Here is a 9634-nt window from a genome sequence, read left to right on the forward strand (position 1 = left end):
CTGCAGTTGGCCGCCTCCCACCGCTACCCTTCCCTTCGGACCCCCACTCCCTCCGCCGTCACCGCCAGCCACATCTAGCTTCCTCCGAACTCCTCTCCCTCACGTCTTGATTCATCTCTTATCATCCCCATCCCTTCTGGCCATGTACATTGCATAAGGTTGGCATCTTTTGAACTCCTACCCCTCTGCTAATCGATCTGGTTCACGAGACCAATGTTTGTTGATACAGTTGAGGGATTTGCTTGTTTGTTTGCCATATGGAGCTGATCTTGTATTGTATCAAAAATTCCACCCCCATAGTGTTCACATGGGTAGTTGATAGCCTTGGTTGATCTTGCTTCATGCCTAATTTGTGTTTCCGTTGTGTTTGCAATGAGGACTGGGATCACGGTGATAACTCCATTTTGCATCATATTTTCTTACGGTTATATATATTGTTTTTGGTCATTATTCCACTTTATGATGCAATTCTAATGCCTTTCTATCTTAATTTGCAACATTTACATGGAGAGGGAGATTACCGGAGCTGGGATTCTTGACCTAAAAGAGCTACGTAAAGGATACATATTCTACAGAGCTCCAAATGACCTAAAAGTTCATGGAGATTTTTTTATTGAATATATAAAAAAACCATACTAGAGCAAAGAAATACGAGAGGGGGGCACCAGTTGCTCACAAGGCAACATGGCGCGACCAACCCCTGGGAGCGCCCTGATGCCTTGTGGGGCCCACAGCTGGCCTCCGGTGCCCATCTCCTGTTATATGAAGGGTTTTGACCTAGAAAAAGAAATAAGAGAAGCCTTTTGAGACAAAGCGTCGGCATCTCGAGGCGGTCTGGGCGATTCTGCCGGGGATACTTCTCTCCGGGGGGGGGGGGGAATCAAAGCCATCGACATCACCGACGATCCTCTCGTCATGGGAGGATCAATCTTCATCAACATCTTCATCAGCATCATCTCATCTCAAACCGTATTCAATCTTTGTCCCAAAACCCCAGATCGGTACATTAGCCCCTTCCAAAAGGGCGAGTCATTAGGTCTTACGGTAACCTGGGTAAAGTCTTAGATTGTAAGTATATGTTGCGTAGAATCTGTGCCCACATACCATTAGTCTCAACTGATAGCCTAGATAACCATTTGCTCAGCAAGCATTTATTTTTAATTTGTAAGTTATCAATCCCAAGCCCCGCTTGGTCTTTGGGTCTAGAAATAATATCCCACCTGATGATTTTGTCCTGGCCAGCAAAGTCCATGTCAATATCATCATACTGATTTGTCGGAGCGCCATTACAAATGCTACCACCGCTATTCTTAGAAGCAGTCTTCCAGGAGTGTGTGCACTCAAAACTCTCTTCGTCAAAACCTTCTCAAAGCCTCTTCTCTTGTTGTACCTCGATGTCACAATTTGAGTACAAAATCCCATCTTCATTGCATAATCACTGTACACGCGTTGTGCTTCATTAACATTGTCAAAATGCGTTCGAATGAATGGGATAATTAGCGGCGATGATACATCCTCATCATCTGGTTACTCAACAAGTGTCACAACATTTTCATCAGCATTGTTATGGGCATCATGGTCATTGTTATGCGTTGCATTTTTTTTTGAGAATCTCACAAAGCTTTATTACTGAATCATAATGTTCATAGGTACAAAAAGAAGATCGCCGGGTTGTCCTAGCCAAGTGTGTCGGCCAAACCCTAAAGATAACACATGCTTTGCGAGATTATGGGCCTCCGTATTGGAGGTCCTATACTCATGAGTAAACGAACATGAAATAAAGGTAGTTGCTCTAGTCTTGATTTCCTCGACAATGGCTCCAAATTCTGCTGAGCTTCCCTGTCTGATTGCATCTACCACCACCTTGCAATCGGAGGCAACAAGTAAATGGTTGATATAGAGATCTTCTGAAAGTGCTAATGCCTCCCGAACAGCTAGTGCTTCTAGCACTTGGGGGTTGTGCAGTCCTCTGAAAACGAGAGCTGACGCTCCCATGAACAAGCCTCTCTCATCCCTGCAAACCACACCAACTGTGCCAAACGTACCTGGGCATGACACGGCCGCGTCCAGATTGAGTTTGTAGTAATCTGTTGGTGGTGGAATCCACGTACGGAGTCGTGGTACTGCTATCCCATGTGCTTCCTCCTTCTTCTTCTTCAAAAACTCTATGTCTGATAAGTAAGCTTTGATGAAGTTGTCAGTGGCAAACGGAGTCTAGTATGTATCCTCATGTATAGCTTTCCGTCTTGCACTCCAAATCGCCCATAAAGTAACAATCATCAACTGAAATTGCTCCGGTGGAAGAGAGTCATTCATGGCAAAGAGCCACAGCCGTGCGTCAGGTTCTGAGGTTGCCCACATGTGCTCGGCCATCTCAGCTTCTGAAAGTGCCCACACACACCTAGACACATTACACTCCAGCAAAGAATGCCGCCAGCTATCCTGCCCTCCGCATAGGGAGCAAGCACTCGTAGTGGCCATATGACGATGGTTTAGGACATCTCCCGTAGGGAGTGAGTGTTGCGCCAATCGCCAAGTGAAAAAGCGCAGTTTCGGTGGCACTGACATGTTCCATAGCGAGTTCCACCCACTCATCTCATGTTCAGAGTTGGAAGGATCCTCCCTTTCCTCCAGCCATGCCTCGCGCCCAATCTTGATCTTGACAATCATCTTATAAGCTGACCGTACAGAAAAACGCCCCCTTGGATCATCATTCCATGCCGAGAAATCGTCCACACGCCGTGTACAGAGCGGTATTTGCAAGATCGCCTCCACATCAATGGGTATGAACACCTGTCTAAGCAAGTCCTCTCGCCACGTAGCTCTAGTGTGGTCGATCAGATCAGAAACCAGTTGCGGTGGGTCAGCAACTAAGGAGGCCACCGGCTTCATCATTCCGTCCCTTGGGATCCAACTATGTTGCCATATGTTCGTGGTAGTTCCATCACCAATACGCCGGATAGCTCCTTGGGTGATAATATCTCACCCATCAAGTATAGATCGCCACACCTGAGAAGGATGTGGACCTAGTTGAGCTTCAAGGACTATACATTGTGGAAAATATGATGCTTTAAGGATTTGTGCACTAAGAGAGGAGGGATCATTCAATAATCTCCAAATTTGCCGAGATAAAAGTGCCAAGTTGAAGATTTCTATATCCCGAAAGCCAAGTCCTCCCAAACTTTTCGGTCGGGTCATCAAATCCCAAGCTACCCAACATGGTTTCCTCTTGCCTCTCTTGCTCCCCCACCAAAATTGACGAATGAGTGACGTAATGCTTCCACAAAGGCCTCGAGGTAATCTGAAGCAAGACATCGAAAAAACTGGTAAAGCTTGAGCCACAGATTTTATGAGAACCTCCTTTCCTGCCACTGATAAAAGTTTCTCCATCCATCCCTTTATCCTTTCCCAAACTCTATCTCGTAAATATTTGAAGGTGCCATTTTTGGACTGTCCAACATCGGCCGGCAGACCCAAATACTTTTCACTCAAAGACTCATTCTGCACATTAAGTATATTCTTTATCTCCACCCTAAGGGTCTCCGGGCATCCCTTACTGAAAAATATGGACGATTTATCATAGTTTACCCTTTGGCCCGAAGCCAAGCAATATGCATCAAGTAGGTTTGAAACCTCATTTGCCCCCTGGACACTAGACTTGAAAAGCAGCAGGCTGTCATCTGCAAACAAAAGGTGGTTCACTACCGGAGCCGTGGGCGCCACCTTTATGCCACCGAGCACTAATGATTGAGAACTGTGTTTTAAAAGGCACGAAAGGCCCTCCGCTGCAATCAAGAATAAGTAAGGGGAAATAGGATCTCCCTGCCTGATACCCCTGGAAGGTGAGAAGCTCTCTAATCTTTCTCCATTAAACAAGACCGAGAATGAAACAGAAGTGATCATGCTCATAACTGTATGGATCCAATCTGGTGCAAAGCCAAGCTTAACCATAATTGCCTTTAGATAAGGCCACTCTAGTCTGTCATATGCCTTCATCATATCAAGCTTAAGTGCACAAAAGCTGTTTGTCTTGGATCTGTTTCTCTTCATGAAGTGCAAACATTCATACGCACAAATAATATTATCCGTGATCAACCTCCCGGGAACAAAGGCTGATTGCTGATTTTGTTATGCGTTGCATCATCCATGTTCTGATGCATGTTGTCTTCACTATCCATTTTCGAAGGCCCATTCAGATCAAAGCCACCTTTTTCATCTCCTGTCGTAGCCTCTAGCAGTTCATCATCAAGGAAAATCAATGGCTCTGGAGCACCATCCCGCAACAAAATCAGTGCACAAGTTATTGTTTTTGCAACTTCAAATATATATATGCAGATTCTACCTGATGGATGCAGTATATGAAACATTGTTTACACGTTCATGTAGTGGCCACTTTTAGTTGAAACTCAAATCAATCAGCAACATTTTTTATGCTAAAGACAAACCATGAAACAATTTTTAAAAAAATATTACACAAACAACCCTTCTATCAAGCATATGTTTCTATGAGGGGGGGAGGGGGTGGCTTATGATGCTATATTTTAGTTTAGAAACAAAATTCATCCTCTGTAGCAATTTTTTAGAGCATACATGCAAGACATTTTTGAGTAAATATTCGGACCGTAGGTTAATAGTTCATATCTGAACACAAAAACTACGTCCTTAGGTAAGTCGGACCATGTTTTTTTTTGCTACAAATAGAACATGCTTTTTTCAACTAACACATAGCATGTCTTGATTTATTAGTCCTCCTTGTATTTGGGGTCATATTTTGATCATAATTTTAGGTAATAAAATAGAAACTGGGATAAACAATATATGAAAACTATGTTCAAATACGAATCCAACAATATATTTTTTGTGACATGCATTAACATTTTGTTAGTTAAACCTACGGGTAAAATTTGGGACAAAATACAAAGAAGACCAATAAACCAGACAGAGGTAGTAGCATGTTGCACAAGTTCAAATATCAACTTCTTTTCTTCAATTTTGAGTAAATTCTTCTGCAGCATGTAGCATGTGGCAAGTGTCTTCGTAGCATATTTTTTCTCCACATAACACTAAGAAACGTGTACTAGCATTCAGTTTCAGAAACATGGAGAGGCATCCAACCGAACTTTTGTACATGTGGTGCTCATGAACTAAAATCAAGGTGTCATTGCAAGAATTCTATGAGAGGATGTACCTAGGATATTGGAGTATATTCTCACCTGATCGAATTCATCTCGACCATGGCGGGCTGCATGCTCGAAGACCACCGCATTGTTCATGTGTCGTTGCGTTCGCCGCAACATTAGTCCAACACCACCAGCGTCGAGCAGACGCGAAGGAACACAACATGGAAGGGCGACGGAGCTCATCCTAACAAGAGAGGTCGAGTCGAGATCCATGGCGGGTAGCAGCTTCTCACGGATGCAAGACACAGTTGTAGCAATTCCAAGGATAGGTGTGTTGTTTGGGGAGCTCGCCCCAAGCCGCGCTGGTCAGCGGACACAGGCCTCTGACTGTTCCGACCATCAAAGGAGACTACGGGGGCGACACAAACCGCACCTCCCGTGTTCTCAGGTGTGGTCGGGTCGGACGAATCAGCCATTGTAGCAAACAGTCATGTGTTTTGTAGCAATGATCGTGGGACGCACTCGTACGCTAGATTGGATGGAGGTGGGTTGCTCCATCATGTGGGTGGAAAGCGACCGGCCGAATTGTTGGACCGGCCAAGGTTATGTCATGAGTGACCGGGAATTACCTACTTTTAAGTCCCCGGTGAAAACCTTGAACCAGCCTTTAGAATTCGTACATACAACTTGAAATGGACGAGGAAAATGTTGATTTACCTACTCGCCTTCAGAAGGTTCATCGAAAACCAACCAAACCAAATCAGGCAAGAATGACACAAGGAACTCAAGTAATGCAACTGAGCAGGGGGCCAAGGTGACATCCCCAGTGAAACGAACTGCACCAAAACGCAAAGGGGAGGCTCCTGCCCAAGTATACCGTAGAATTGAATTGCCTCTTCTGACAAACCACGCTACAGCTACTACTTTGGAAGCAGAACATTCAGACGTGGCCATGCAGAAGAGTGCAGATGATGGTGAGGAAAATGATGGTACAGTGAGAGAGGTAAAGAAAAAGAAACCAACACCTACGAATTCTGAATCTTCGGCAGAGGATGCTAGTCGCCCCTGCCTGAAGCAATGATTTGCCTAAGCTGGAACTGCCGGGGGCTTGGGAACCCCGAGGCAGTTCGCGAGCTTCGCAGTGTCGTGAAGCAAGAAGGCCCCGCTCTGGTTTTTGTCATGGAAACAAAGATCCGAGGGAAACGTGTGGAAAAATTGCAGCAGACGCTAGGGTTTGCTGGCTGTTTTGCTTTGGACAGCAAGGGACTAAGTGGGGGCATTGGCCTCTTTTGGTCTCGTGATGTAATAGTGGAGCTCAAGAACTATAGCTCGAGCCATATCGATGTTGTGGTTTGCGATGCACTCAACGCCTCGGTGAACTGGAGGTTCACCGGGTTTTATGGAGCGCCAAGGGCAGAGAACAGACACCATAGCTGGCGATTCCTACGTACCCTACACAACTTACCTCATTCCGAGTGGCTGTGTATGGGTGATTTCAACGAAACCCTTTATGGGGAAGAGCATTTTAGCAGTACAACTCGACCGGAGTGGCAAATGAGAGTTTTCTGCGATGTTGTCAGTGATTGTGCTTTCCAAGATTTGGGGTGGTCTGGGGTTCCCTACACATGGGACAACCGACAATCCGGTAATGCAAATGTTAAGGCTCGGCTTGATCGAGCTTTCGCTAACGAGGAGTTCTAACAGAAGTACGAGCATGCTATAGTGCGCCATGTGTGTTCCTTAGAATCTGACCACTGCTTTGTAGTGGTGGATCTTCGACACCATCCACCCAACAGACATGCTTCAAAACCTTTTCGCTATGAGAACGTTTGGCAAACTCATAGTGACTATGAACAGCTGATGACTGAAACTTGGCGTGCACAAGCAAAGGAGCCGGGTCTGCTCGGGATCATGAACTCTCTAGAAGCCCTACAACAGAAACTAGCGCCTTGGGGGGTTCGGGAATTCGGGTGCTTAACAAGGACCGTCCGTCAGCTGCAAAAATGACTTGACAGACTGCGAAGACAGTCGGTTGGACGGGGCCCTTCAGATGAAGAAAAAGCTACCATGTCAAAGCTCCGAGAGGCATTGAAGTTGGAGGAGATATGGTTAAAGCAGCGATCACGTGTCCCTTGGCTTTGCGAGGGAGATCGCAACACGGCCTACTTTCAAGCGCAGGCTAAGCAACGCCAACGCATTAACAAGATCGCTAACTTACAGCGGTCTGACGGCTCAATCTGTGCTTCGGGGGAGGAGGATAAGGAAGAGATACTTGCTTTTTATCAAAGTCTCTACACGTCTCATGGGTACAGCAACAGTGATGAGCTGTTATCGCATGTACCGAACCGGGTCACGCCGGTGATGAATGATCTTCTTTGTAAACCGTTCGATGAATCAGAGATTCGGGTTGCCCTCTTTCAGATGGCCCCGTCAAAAGCACCGGGGGTGGACGGGTTTACAGCAGGTTTCTACCAACGCCATTGGGATCTACTCAGGCATGATATAGTCCCGACGCTATTGGAGTTCTTAAATGGTGGTGAACTACCGGCGGGGCTCAATGACACTTCCATCACTTTAATCCCAAAGGTACGCCACCCGCAGAATATCTCGCAATATCGGCCCATTGCTTTGTGCCCAGTACTCTATAAGATTGTTGTTAAAGCCATTACCAATCGTTTAAGGCCTTGCATGGATGAGATTATTAGCGAGGAGCAAAGTGCTTTCGTCCCGGGTCGTTTGATCACAGACAATGTTCTTGTTGCATTTGAAAGTGTACATACGATGAAGAGACGGAAGAAAGGGAAAAATTTCTCTTGTGCAATCAAACTGGACATGATGAAAGCTTATGATCGAGTCGAGTGGCATTTTCTTGAAGCTATGCTTTTGAGGCTTGGATTTGCTGGCAGGTTGGTGAGACTGATCATGAAGTGTGTCACATATGTACGTTTCTCTGTGCGTGTTAACGGGGAGCTGTTGCCCTACTTCACCCCGTCGAGAGGCCTCCGGCAGGGATGCCCAGTTTCGCCATACCTTTTCCTGCTATGTGCTGAAGGCTTCTCTGCTCTGATTAATCACTATGGAAATTTCGTTGATCGTGGCATTAGAGTGAATCACAGAGCGCCTTGGGTAAGTCATCTTTTGTTCGCTGATGATAGCTTGATTTTCATCAAGGCGACCCTCGAGAGTGCAACTAGATTGAACGACATCCTCATGATCTATGGTGCGGCCTCTAGCCAATGTGTTAACAGATCAAAAAGTTCTATATACTTCAGTCCTAACACACCGGCGGCGCTCAAAACAAGTCTGAAACAACTTTTGAATGTCCATTCCGAAGCGTTTTCAGAGCGTTACCTCGGCCTCCCCACTGCAATCGGAAAGATCTCTAGTGGAACCTTCGAACATATTGGAGATCGGGCCAAGGGTAAGATGCAAGGCTGGTCAGAACGCTTGTTTGCATGTGCCGGGAGAGAAACCCTAATCAAGTCAATCGTTCAGGCCATTCCAACTTTCAGCATGTCATGCTTTCTGCTGCCAAAAACTTGTGCAAAGGTTTGACATCAAACATGGCAAAATTCTGGTGGGCGAGCTCTCTGGACAGACGTGCTCTTGATTGGATTGCGTGGGACAAACTTGCTACACAAAAAATCAAAGGGGGGATGGGCTTCCGTGACCTCCAACAGTTCAACATTGCCCTTCTTGGGAAACATGGCTGGAGGTTCATGACGAAACCGGACTCACTTTGCACCAGAGTTATGAAAGGAAGATACTTTCCTGATTGTGATTTTATGCAGGCTACTATACCAAAGTCAGCTTCTGCTACTTGGAGGGCGATCATTGCTGGTCGTCAAGCACTTAATGCAGGCCTTGTTAAGAGAATTAGTGATGGCACTACCACCTCGGTGTGGGAGGATCGATGGCTGCCATCGACCGTATCCATGAGACCGCTACTCAGGCCGCCAAACACGACGATCAACATGGTGAGCGACTTGATCGACTATGATAACTGGTCTTGCAATCGGGATCTGGTCCGCGCAACCTTTATCACACCCGATGCGGACGTGATCCTGAATATACCCCTACGTCACGGCGGCGGGGAGGACTTTTATGCTTGGGCACATGGGAGATCTGACACTTATTCTGTTAAAACAGCCTATCGAGCTCTAATGAATCAAAAAGAGCATGCAACTCTAGAAGAAGGGCAGGTAGCAGGACCATCAGAGAATGAACAACATATGTGGAGTGCTTTATGGAAGCTCAAAGTAGTTCCCAAGGTCAGGGTGTTCTGGTGGCGAGTTATTCGAGGAATCATCCCAGATGAGAAGACACTCCAACACAGACACATAAAGGAGACAAGCTTATGCAAGCTCTATCTCGCGATGGACGAGGATCTGATGCATGCATTAGTGCACTGTTCTCATGCAAGAAGCTTTTGGGAGGAGGCCCGGTTGCTCTTTGAGATCTCATTGCCAAGGCTCCACCCCAACACTTGGGCGCGTGACATACTCTGTGAGCAA

Source organism: Triticum aestivum, chromosome 6A, assembly GCF_018294505.1.
Source record: "Triticum aestivum cultivar Chinese Spring chromosome 6A, IWGSC CS RefSeq v2.1, whole genome shotgun sequence".
Lineage (NCBI taxonomy): Eukaryota > Viridiplantae > Streptophyta > Magnoliopsida > Poales > Poaceae > Triticum > Triticum aestivum.